At 39.9% G+C, this 12,798-nt stretch overlaps 1 protein-coding gene across 4 annotated transcripts in view; it reads left to right on the forward strand.

Moving 5' to 3' along the window:
* Tpd52l1 (TPD52 like 1) overlaps window positions 1-12,798 on the forward strand; it is a 105,255-nt gene that overhangs the window by 51,690 nt on the left and 40,767 nt on the right. Inside the window, exon 1 of one of the 4 annotated variants that reach the window (XM_037200490.1) lies at window positions 690-830. The exons of the other annotated variants lie outside the window; for them this stretch is intronic. The gene's annotated coding sequence lies outside the window, so the exon portion shown is untranslated. Of the gene's footprint in view, window positions 1-689; window positions 831-12,798 lie in introns of those variants that run through there. 4 annotated transcript variants of the gene reach the window in all.

Consider the following 12,798-nt stretch of genomic DNA (forward strand, 5'->3'; position numbering starts at 1 on the left):
AAGGTCTCTTGTTGAACCGAGAGCTAGGCTTGCAGCCAGCAATTCTGAATGAGCCTCCAGGCTCTACTCCCCACAGTGACAGGATAACAGACACTTAGGCAGCCAAGCTCAAACTTTCACATGGGCCTAGAGATTGGAGTTTAGGCCCCCATGCTTGTAGAGCAAGCACTCTTAGCCACGGAGCTACGTCCCCAGCCCCAAGGGTGGGGTGTAGAGAGGAGGAAGATGATGTAAAGGCTTCCCTGGTTCATCTGTTCTGGGTTGCTCAGTACGCATTCCTGCAGTAGTTTATACATTTCCCCAGGCAATGTGAGGGTCATTCAGAAGGAATTTCCTGGAGTCTATCCGTCAGGAACATTAAATATTTTTTGTTTTTCTATAGTCAGGTATTTGCATTTTTAGTCATCAGCTGTGGCTGTTGTGTTTTTATGACTTTATTTTGGGGTTGTTTTTGTCTGACTGATCATTTTATCCAGTGTGCTTCTATTTTTATGTGTGTCAAATGATGTCTTTCAAGACTAGCAAATAATCCCTTAAAACAAGAAAAAGATTTGAAATGCCTTAATCTTGTCTTTGAAAGGTGGGAGAGTAGAGAAGCTGGGGTTTTTTGATAAATATTTTATAACATCTTTTAATGAAAACTGACTCACTGTGTCTTCCTGGTTCTGAGTGTGGTTGTTGAAACACTAACAGCGACAGGCAAGGTCATGTGACCTCACGTCAGGAATAAAAGCTAGGGTTCAAGAGCTCACACTGGTTGAGTCAAGTCGGCCCCACCAGAGTGAAGTCCAGAGGCAGTTCCTGGAAGAACACAGCATCACACATTCTCTGTAAGAAACTTAAGATCCTCTGTCCTCTGTTCTGGCTTTTTTTTTTAAAGAAAACTTGATTCCTCTATACTTGTTCCCTTGACCTCATTGTAAAACAGTTTTGTTTTGTTTTCTTTTAATCTCAACAATATTCACAGTCAAGTAAAACTTTGTAAAAGAAACTGGTAGATTGACGTTGACATAAATAATAAGTGAAGGTTGAAAACCTAACACACCTCTGTCCTGAGAGATGCAATGATTTGAATGCAAATGGTCCCAGATAAATACCAGGATTCAACTTGTCAGGCTATTGGATAAGACCTTGCTGTGGCTGTCTTCTGTCACTTAATGAAACTAAAATTCCAGGGCCATCCATCATGTCGTGTACAACCTTGTTCAGTTTCAATGTTTCTCATCTTACTTACCTGGAGCTTTCCCCAGGGTGAGGGTGTTTGGTGTTTGTTTTATATAGGGAAATGAGGGCACAAACTTGAACGGAATATTGATAGAATGAAAACCAGCCTGTGGCATCATGTAACAACCCTAGATGGGCAAGATGCCCCGAGAGAAATTGTGATGATGGCGTCAGAGCTGAGAGTCTGGTGTGCACTGCCTGGCACTTCTTTATCACTTATTATCTGTCATCCTTGTCAATGACCGTCATGTTGGCTCTCGGCCTTGGTCATTTCATTGTCAAAATCACAGACACAAGACACCAATACCCCTGATGAGTATTATATTTGCAATTGAAAGTACATATGCTAATCTATGATGGCTAGTTAAGCTGTTCTAGAAATATTTGTTGAGTACCTACTATGAGCAAGGTAGGTAGTTACAACGAATAAGGTGTTTTGTAGTCAAAAGAGAAAAACACAATGAACCATGCGCTGGAAATACAAATGTGACATGTCCAAATACTGTGAAGTCACCCTTTACTGTCCACAACTCTTGTCAGGTAACTTTGGCTGTCCGTTTGAGTCTTCATTTCACTGTATGTTTTGTTGTAAGCGAAGCATGCAGAACTTATCATGCGGTATTTGGTCAGCTAGACAGACCAGTCTCCATGGAGATTTGTTAGCAGACATTGCCACCCGCAAGCTCATCTCCTCTTCTTTGTGTGTCTTCAGATACCCATTGGAGCTCACCTCCAGCTTCGTTTATCTTAATTGTATGGCTTTTACGAGAAAGTGGGTATTTAGGATTTGTTTTTGTTGAGGATGTGAAGTAGGGACTGTGATTGGTTGGTAGAGTGATTGCGTACATGAGGCCCTAGATGCGATCCCCAGCATCGTCCAAAGAGAGGGAGGAAGGAGGTGAGGGTGAAGAGGAGGGAAGGAGGGGGAGTTAAGGAGGGAGGGAGAGAGAGAGAAAAAAAAAAAGAGGAGAGAGAGAATGAATGAAATATAGTTTTCAATTTGTGAACTAAAATTTCTGAACCTAGACAGCCACAGATGACAACTTGGACCAGAATACTGATTCTCTCTAATATGTAGTTAGCCTGGCGATCCCGACCTGGTGGGCCAGCTGTTCTTACAGAATAATGAAATCTGTGTCTTCATACAGTGACGTGTTCTGTCCTTAGCCCAGTGAGATGATAATCCGAGGCGAGTCACTCTCATGAGCCTGGAAAGCATTTTTGCACCCCTGTGGTGAGCAGGCCCTAGCTTTCGCCCCAAATTCTCAGCAGTTTCAATGCTTTCCAGAGCATCCTATGGGCATAATGTGGACATAGGGACCAGGAAGCCGTGTGTAAATGAGGCCAATCCAGGCTCATTTTCTTATTCCTGTTCACATTTTGACAACAGACATAGTAGTTTAGGTTAACTGGCATCCAGGGAACTTTTAACTGTTTTAAGTCCCTTGTATATTGGCTACTTTTTAGCTACAAGTGGCACTTGACTAACAATTTGGGACCATATACTTTTTGATCATCTTTGATATTCCTTTGAAGTTTTTGATTTGGGCTTTTAAACAGTTAAGAGTTAGTACATAGTTAACTTGAGAATTTTACATCAGTGATATGTTTCCTCTTGCAGTCAAAAGATAGTCCTTGTCCTCATCCATTTGGAATAATGAGATGTTGAAGGAAATAACTCCATATATTTGCTGATTTCAATCTGTAATAGCTTGTTCCTTTTACCTTTGGCCACAGTTGTGTTTACCTGTCACAGTAATCACCTGACTATTCGTATTGTCATCTATACATCATATATAAAAAACGAGAAAGACAAAGTCTAACATTTTAATTTAATCTCTGCAACCTAAGAATTATCTTGAGACAAAATTATTGGTAAAATCCAAAAATCTTTGTTCATCTGATTGACATAATTGCAGGCTGATCATTATAGATATACTTTCTGGATTTAGTCACATTATTAAATGAAACCAAATATTACTTGAAAAGTAATATTAATAGTGGCAGTTCATGAATTCTTCGTATTTTTAGGAAGACAGTAAATATTAGGCAGTACATGAAATATTTGCTTCTTAAGCTTGTTTGATTATTATTGTAGTAATATTTATTATTGTGGGTCTTGGTACAATTTATAATGTAATTTGTAATATAGTTTATAATATATGTGTAGTATAATATATACATTAATGTATAGAGAAGGAAACGAGTCAGTATTTCGAGTCAAATTAAGTCACTTAACATGTGGTTATTCTAATGTTATTGGCAACTTGGTAGACTTCTTGGAAGAGAAACTGTGGAGGAAGTGGAAAAGGCTTTCAAAACTGACATGGTGGCAAGAATCATTTAGGAGCAGATGAAACATTATTGACAAGCACTGTGTATGGCAGACAGCCTGGCTGGGATGAAGCTTCGGTGGGAGAAATGCTAGGCAGTCGGCAATGAATATTATTCACAGCTGGCCGTATGTGTAAGAATGTTCACATTTAGACTAAAACTATGGATGTCATCAGTGGGCTGTTTCTTGAACTGAATTGTGACATGATAGCAATATCTCAAAGCAATATCTCAAAATATTTACTTAAGTGTTGTAGAGATTGAGTCGTGCGGTAAGAATGCAAGCGGGGAGATGAAATTTGGCTCATACTTTAGCCGAGTGTGATGATAAGTGAGTCGTTGTCATAACAATGAAAATTAAAAAGGATAGAAACTATGATGGCCAGCACAGTTCCAGCATCCAGAAGACTGGGGGCAGGGAGTAGGTTGATTTATTTTTTAATATTTGTTTATTTTTAAACAAATCCGATTTAGACAAGTTTGGGAGCTACAAGACCACCCTGGGTTCCACCCAGTGGGGAGGACTCTGCTGTGTAAGCTCCAGAACGTGAGATTCTATAAGGCCAGTCCCTGGGACAGAAAGGTGGGGATTTAGATAGGAAGGGGAGATAACTTTATTCCTTTCCAGTCCCTGCATGAGATGTGTGGTCAGGTGAAGATACCATGAACTCTTTGACCTAGCAGCTAGCTTTTCATTCAAAACTCAAGCCCACTCTTCATGAAGTTGGGAAAAGCAATAAGCATTCTCAGTTGGTGTCTGGGAAAATGAGAAAATACCTTTTATCAAAGGGGAGTCTCCAAAGATCTCTTGCATTTCTTCAAACTATGCAAGCAGAGGCATTTCTGTTGTTGTTGTTGTTGTTGTTGTCTGTGGGTTCGTTTTTCCTGGTTTGCCTTTTCAAGGATGAGAACAGTCTGGAAAGAGAGAGATAATATCTTCTGGGGAAGCAGAAGCCAGCCCCATCTCCCATTCCACATAAAACAGACGGTGCTTTCCTCCAGAGCAAAGAGCGGGCAGCTTTGCTTAATGCCTGCTAAGAAGTGTTCTGATTGCCCGAGCTCAGGGCTCTTCAATGAACTCAAACCCACTGTGTGCACAGCGTCCTTCTGAAAGCACCCTCTACAGGACTTGCTGGCAAAGGAACTCTCCCTGAGTGTGATGTTCATGGTTCTCATTTAGCTGTGAGGCACAGACTCAGGAGTTCGGGGTCTTCTGCCAGCAGCCTTGAAATTGTACCAGAGCAGCTTGTTAGCTGGAAGACTTGGTAAAATCTCAAAACTATTCAGTCACTGTGCCACCTGCCTAAGGTGTTTCTGGGGAGGATGAGGCAAGACATGGAGCACACTTGGTACCTACCATGTGCTTGAAAACAAAACCTCTTTTTTTCACTCATTCCCTTGAAAGCAATTGAACCACTTCTAACAATTCCTGCAGTTAACCTATGCAATTTTCGTTGTATTTTCAGCCAGGGAGATTCTTCACCTAAGTTTTGATACACACACACACACACACACACACACTTGGGCATGGTTCAGAGAAAGGACACCCTCCCTCTAAAGTTTAAGAACATATATTATTGTTCTGATTTCTTGTAAATGATGGGCTGGGGTCCCTCACTAACTTTTCTCAAAGTCAGTAAGTTGTCATTAGAAAGCAACAAAGAGCAGCCTGATAGCAGTCCTTTGTGCATTTCAATAGGACGTCTATGTTTTTATAAGAGAAGAAAGAAACCCAGGAAAGAGAAAAGAGCTACCACCCCCTAGCACGCTGTAAGTAAGATGGCAGAAACTGTTCTCCTAAGAGGGTTCAGAAACTCCTAGAAGGGACTGATGGAAGAGGAAGTTCACCTTTGTGATCTCTTGACATTCTGTAGTCACCTGTTGTCTCATTGCACACCTTCATGTGACATCCGGGTACGGATTTGCTGTTATTGGGTTCAGGGACATCTTGCCATCAGTGGATGAGGCTGTTGCTGGTAGCTATGGTCCCACTCCTACAATCTCTCTAGGACAGATCACCATGCTAAGCTAATATGGTGTGGGGTTTGGGTGGGGAAAGCATGTTTCTGCTCTTTAGGTTTGTATAGTTCAGAGAGGGGGACCAGACATGAAAACAAATAGACACAACATGAGAGAGAAAGCACCCATGGCCTGAGAGCGGTGTAGGTGCTGTGTGATGAAGAGGCCCATGCTGACGACGCTGCCCAGAGAGCTTTATTTATTAATTTCCTATACAAAACTTTGGGCTGATAGAATCAGACATTACCTGCATCTAGCTAGTAGTTAGTTTCTTAGAAAAAACACCCAATTTGTTTTAGGTCCTGGGCTTCAGGTTTAATCCTGAATGATTCCTGTCACCAACTTGAACACATAACAATCAATTGCCACTTAAGGTAAGATGACCCAAATTGAATCCTTGGTTCTGACTTGGCCTGTACTATCAAGAGACCCCCCACTGTGAATGGCCAGGCATGATAAGCCAAGACCTCACTCAAATATGGTGTAGAGGATGTCCTCATACTGTGTTTTAGAGCAAGGAAAGAACACGATCCCTAAGGACAAGTCCCATTTGTGTGGTCTGTATCAGTTTTCCCAAATACAGACTCCTCAGGAGATTCCCAAGAAACCTGTCCTGTAGACTCTGTCTCCTAAAGATTTCTGGTTGGTCTCTCAAGCAAGTCAGAATGGTTGTAAGAATATTTCCAGCAGCAGTTCTTCTGGATACATGAGTATCTTGGTTGCTTTACTTTTTTATTTTAAATAATTTATTTACTTTTATTTTATGTACATTGGCATTTTGCCTGCATGTATGTCTGTGTGAGGGTGTCAGATCTTGGAGTCATAGTCAGTTGTTAGCGGCCATGTGGGTGCTGGGAATTGAATCTGGGTCCTCTGGAAGAGCAGTCGGTGCTCTTAACCACTGAGCCATTTCTCCGGCCCCTTGGTTGCTTTTCTACTGCTGTGAAGAGACACTATAATCAAGACAACTTAGAAAAAGAAAGCATTTAACCGGGAGCTTGTATACAATTTCAGAGAGTGAGTCCATGACCATCATGGCAGGAAGAATGGTGGCAGGCAGGCAAGCAGGCATGTTACTGGAGCAGTAGCTTGGAGTTTACATCTTATCCATAATTTAGAGGCAGACAGAGAGAGACAGAAACAGACAGAGACAAACTAGGAATGAAGTGGGCATCTAAAACCTCAAAGTCCAACCTACTAATATGTCTTCTCCAATTAGGCCATACCTTTTAATCCTTTCCAAACAGTTCCACAAACTATGGACAACGTGTTCAAATATATGAGCTTATGGGGGCCGTTCTCATTCTAACCACCACATTGGGGTTTCTACTATTCATGAGTAAGGTGTTTCCAGAGCTCCCTTCAGAATTCATGTGGCGACCACAGACCAATGACTGGTAACTGTAGCCCCATGTGTCTTTGAAAGTTGAAATGAATCGAGCGGTGGTGGCTCACGCCTTTAATCCCAGCACTCAGGAGGCAGAGGCAAGCGGATCTCTGTGAGTTCAAGACCATCCTGGTATACAGAGTGAGTTCCAGGACAGGCTCCAAAGCTACACAGAGAAACCTTGTCTTGAAAATCAAAAAAAGAAAAGAAAAGAAAAGAAATGCCTGGAATGCTGCTTCCCTAGGGATAGTGGGACAGGGTGATGACTTACTGCTGATCCCATGCAAAGTGGAAAGAGATAGACTCAGGGAGAATAAAGAAGGAAATTGGCATTTACTGTTCCTGGATAGTTTAGGCTAGCAGGTCATTTATATCAGACAAAACCTTAACATCTGTGAAAATGACTAGATGACTTCTCAGGGTTTGTGGAAAACCAGTTGGAATAAACAAATAATTTGTTACCTATTTAATTAACTTAATTTGAGATCATGGCTAGGCATTGGCATTGTAGAGCTAAATATGGAAAGGAGTTCAAGTCATCTTCTTTTACCTGGATTCTGCAATGTTATGTCTCTGTTTAACTTGGTGTTGCTTTTTTTTTTTTTTTAAAGACATTTAGATGAGTTCAAATGAAAATGATGAAGTTTATTTTAAGGATGAAGAAAAAATTCAGACATTCAGAATCCAGACAATCAGGTCTCCCAGCAAGGAAGAGTAGGCACACCCAAGGAGAGGAAAAGCCTGCATAGAACTTAGTTCTCCCTAATGTTCTGTTCAAAGCACAGGATGCTGGGCAGCTCTGTGGGAGATTCCCACATGAATTCTACCACAGTGCTGGTACCCGAGTCAACTGTGTTTACCTGGCCTTTCCACTTCAGTTCAAAACCCCAGGCGTGGATCACACAGGCTACTTCAATGTCCTCCCTCGTCCTTTAAGCGATGGCCAGGAAGGGCAGTGGCAAACGAATGAGGGTCAGAGGATGGAGCACTGTGTGATGGGTTAGGGCAGGAGTTCTCAACCTGTGGGTGGAGACCCCCAATGCCATTGGGGAACACAAATACTTACATTATGATTCATAACCGTAGCAAAATCGCAGTTATGAAGCAGCAATGAAAACGATTTTATGGTTGAGGGGTCACCACGACATGAGGAATTGTATTAAAGGGTCGCAGCATGAAGAAGATTGTGAACCACTGGTTCAGGGCATTCATTTAGTGAATTCATTCATTAAGCCTGCCATGTAGTGGTTTTACTTAGGGATTTACATGTTAGTAGCTTATCTCCATCAAGAAAAATTTTTTTAGTAACTTGACTCTGTTTTTACTCCCATAGCAACTGAACTTTATAATGATTCCAATCAAAAAATAATGTTGCTTTATTATAATGAAAGTGGAACTAATATACTTACTGATTATCATATGCCAGGCACTGAGCATTTGGCAATACTGTAATCCCTTATAAACTACCCTTATGAATAACACTATTATCCATATGTTCTGGATGAAAAGAGAAGTTGAAAAGGAGCTTGTTCTGCAAGCGGTCTGTTCTCTGGAGATAGACTTTTATCGCATAGTCACTTAATAAATCATTAATTAAGATATTATGATGAAATCTGCAGACCCGAGCCAGTTCTCATCCATGAGTCATTAAAAGTCCAGAGAAAGATGTCTAAAAAATAAAACAAACAGATGAATAAATTGTTGTGATCTCCATGACTGGATTGGGAAATATCCGCTTTAAATACGTTGTTGGACCAATTGAGAACTTACGATATGGTCAGGTTTTACGTGAGATGATTAAGAACGAGAGGAAAAAGTTATATGGAAAAAAGATCAAGTTACAAAACACTGTGCTTTCATTCTTAGGAATACAGGTGTATGGCTTTAGATAGTTTGCCCTCTGTATCTGTATGTTTCTTACAGAGTCAACCAACTGTGTGCTGGTTTGAAGGAGACTGTTCCCCATGGGCTGATGTATGTGAACACTTGGTCCCCTGTTTGGTGGCACTGTTTGGCTTAGGAGATGTGGCTTTGTGTGAGGACTTGTGTCAGGGGAGGCTGGCTTTCAGAGTTTAAAGATCCCTGCCATTTCTAGTTTGTGCTCTCTGCTTCATGCTTGGGTTCAAGATGTGAGCTCTCAGCTTCTGCTACCCGCAATTACTCACCTGCCATGGTGCTCCCGAACTCTTATCTCCCTGGAACCATGAGTCTAAAGGAACCCATCTATATGTTACCTTGGTCACATAGTTTCATCAGTACAACAGAAAAGTAAATAAGACAAACTGTTTTTAAAATATTTTTAATTGTGTCGAACATGTAAAACTGTCCCCTTAATTATTTCCTAAACAATGCAATATAAAAACTTTATACATAATGTTACATTGTGTTTTATAAGTTAATTAGAGATTGAAATATCATGAGGAAGTGTCTTGGTTATATGCAAATACTAAGTCATTTTATATAAAATACTTTGTTATCTGAGGTCTTTGCTACATCATGGAGTCCTGGGACAAATCCTCCCACAAAGAATACCTCATTATTTCTGTGTGTTTTTTTTTTAAGACTTAAAATATCAAAGATGTTAAGATAACTATCGTTTTATATATACTAAGAAAGATTTTAATGCTGCCAATTAAGACATTGCCAATTAAGAGGTACTCTGATATCTAAGTATGAAGGGAGAGTATGTACACTGTATAGAGTGTGGGAAAGATATGGTGATATTATTGAAGATTTCTGGGAGGTAAGGTTCTGATTTATTTTTTCTGACTACTTATGTGTGTATGGAAATTCCCCACATGACCTTGTTTGCCTGCCCTACTCTGACCCCAGTCTCAAAGGACAGAGTGAGTGGTCCTCAGCTTCAGAAAAACCAGTTTTAAAATCTCTTGGCATGCCCTGCATTAGGTTTCAAGCCTTGAATTCAGGATGTGAGGATGTAAGGCACCCATTGTACCACCCCTGGCATTTGAAGCATCTGCCAGAACTCCAGGGCAACAGGAAACACAATACAGTGAGAGATTAGATAAGAGATACTAAGAGATGAAAGAAAAGCAGTTGAATGATGGAGATCCATGAAAAATAATACTTCAGTCTGAGGGATAAGTTAAGTAAATATGCAGAGTGTAGGGTACTAATAAATAAACATACTTTATGTCTTTAATTTCCACACATCACTTTGTATTAGGGTTTGTGTGCATTTGAAGATAATCATAAATCCCATAGTAATGAGATTACCTCAATATTTTATCCCTTTGATAATAAACAGATATTTGAAGTTATTTTTAACCACATTTTATGAAGAAAATATAATTAAGTAATAAATATTACAGTATTAAATCTATTATTCAAGACATGGTAAGTCTTCATTTAAGCTGCTTTCTTGCATTCCTTCTTTTATTAAATCTTTTTGAAAGAATACACCTTTTCCCCCTTGCTTGGTTAGAGAGCTGGACCTACTTAACTCACTAGTACAAGATTATTGTATATTTCAAAGAAATCTCCAACCCCCTAATCCTTGCTAACAATGTATGACTGATCCAAAAACGTAGTTTAATGATAATTTTGACATATAGCTGTCTATAGAGCTTCAACAAAGGTCATAAGTCATTACCAAATCCCCAGGGGTGGTTGGGAAGCTGTACTGAAAATATGCAGATGCCAATACGTACGTGATTTCCTTACAGTGTTAAGTGTATCACTTTCACCTAGAGTTCATCTCTTGATTTACACACTGATGGTTCCTATTTCAACAGGTACAGGGAAGCACTGGTGTATGGCCAATAGATCTCCTGAGGTTTACACAGTAGATGCTAATCCCTAGTACCATAGGACTGAGCAGTGGTGAGGACACAGGTTTCTGTCATCATATACAGCTATTGATGAAGGTTCATACAGGAATAGGATCCATTTGATACTGAATTTAGTCTCTTTTCTTCCCCCTATCTCACACATGCGTTCTTGCTCTATTACCTTCACCCAAGGGATAATACTTTCAGAGGACCCTCTCCAGATGTGGGCCCTCTTGACTTTTGATTTTGCCTCTCCGGAACTGTAAGACATAAATCTCTGTCTTTATAAATGAATTAAGTCGGGTCTCTAATAGAGAAGTATAAAATACCGACAAGGATATAGGCTTTGGAGCTAGACTAACCTTAGGTTGGGCCAGTAACTTGGGACTGTGGACCAGCACAATAGCTCTTCACCTGGATCTGCATCAGTTTACATATGTGACTTAAGTGTAATATTTCAGACCTGTTTTTGATCTTGCAAAATCAGGCATATGGCCATTTGACTAGTGCTTTACAGTCTACTTGGATTCCAAAGATCTTACACAGCCAACAGAGTGCTCTCAAACTGAGAATTATTATTTGTTCTTCTATAAAACAATTCTGTTTATGTTATTGCATACATAAGAGTATGTATGACTGTTTTTTAAATTCTTTCAAGATTGTAGTCCCACCAGAAATGGATGAGTGTTCTCCTCACACCAGCTCCTCTCTCGGATGAGCTGTTCACTTGTTTTATTGATCTTGGTCACTGTGACTGGTGTAGGATGAAATCTCAAAGGATGTTAAACATTTTTTTTAAGTGTTTCTCAGCCATTTGAGTTTCATCTTTTGAGGACTCTCTACTAAGGTCTTTACCAATGTTTTAATTGGCTTATTTGCTTTCTTGATGTCCAGTTTCTTGGGTTTTTATTTTGTTTTGTTTTATTGTTTTTGTTCTTTATATATTTTGGATACTAGTCCTCTATCAGATGTGTAGTTGGTAAATGTCTTTTCCTGTGCTGAAGCCTGCCGCTTCCTATAAATGATGGTGTCCCTTGTCATACAGAAATTTTTCAGGTTCATGAAGTTCCATTTATTAATTGTTGATCTTAGTGCCTATGCTAATGATGTTCTGTTCGGAAAGTGTTTTCCTATGCCAGTGAGTTCAAGGCTATCCCTTACTTTCTCTTCTGTCAGATTCAGTGTATCTGACCTAATGTTGAGGTTTTGATCCATTTGGAGTTGAGTTTTGTACAGGGTAGAAGACATGGATCTATTTGCATTTTTATAAATGCAGCCATCCAGTTTGACCAGCACCGTTTGCTGAAGATGCTGTCTTTTCTTCAGTGTGTGTTCCTGACTTCCTTGTCGAAAATCAGGTGTCCGTAGGTGTGTGGACTTACAGCTAGGTCTTCAGTTCTATTCCATTGATCGATGTGTCTGTTTTTATGCCAGTAATATAGCTCTGAAGTGTAGTTTGAGATTAGGAATAGTGATACCTCCAGCAGTTCTTTGTTATTCTGATTTTTTTGCTATCCTGTGTGGTGTGGTGTGGTGTGGTGTGGTGTGGTGTGTGTGTGTGTGTGTGTGTGTGTGTGTGTGTGTGTGTTTTCACATGAAGCTGAAAATTGTCTTTTCAATTTCTGTAAAGAATTGTATTGGAATTTGGATGGGAATTGCACTGAATCTGGAGATTGCTTTTGATAAATTGGCCATTTTCACTGTTATTCCTACTGATCCATGAACATAGTCATGATATTTCCATTGTCTGATATCTTCTTTGATATTTTTTTTTAAATGTCTTAAGATGGCAAACTTGCACAACCAAGATGGAAATCAGTGTGACAGTTCCTTAGGAATCCGGGAATAGCTCTACCTCAAGATCCAGCTTTACCATCCTTGGGCATTTATCCATAGAATGTTTCTTCCTACTACAGAGATACTTGCTCATTCATGCCCATTGCTGCTATATTTATAATAGTCAGAAACTGGAAACAATCTAGATATCTGTCAATGGATGAATGGATAAAGAAAATGTGATACTTTTGCACAGTGGAATATTAC

Source organism: Peromyscus leucopus, chromosome 8a, assembly GCF_004664715.2.
Source record: "Peromyscus leucopus breed LL Stock chromosome 8a, UCI_PerLeu_2.1, whole genome shotgun sequence".
Taxonomy (NCBI): Eukaryota; Metazoa; Chordata; class Mammalia; order Rodentia; family Cricetidae; genus Peromyscus; species Peromyscus leucopus.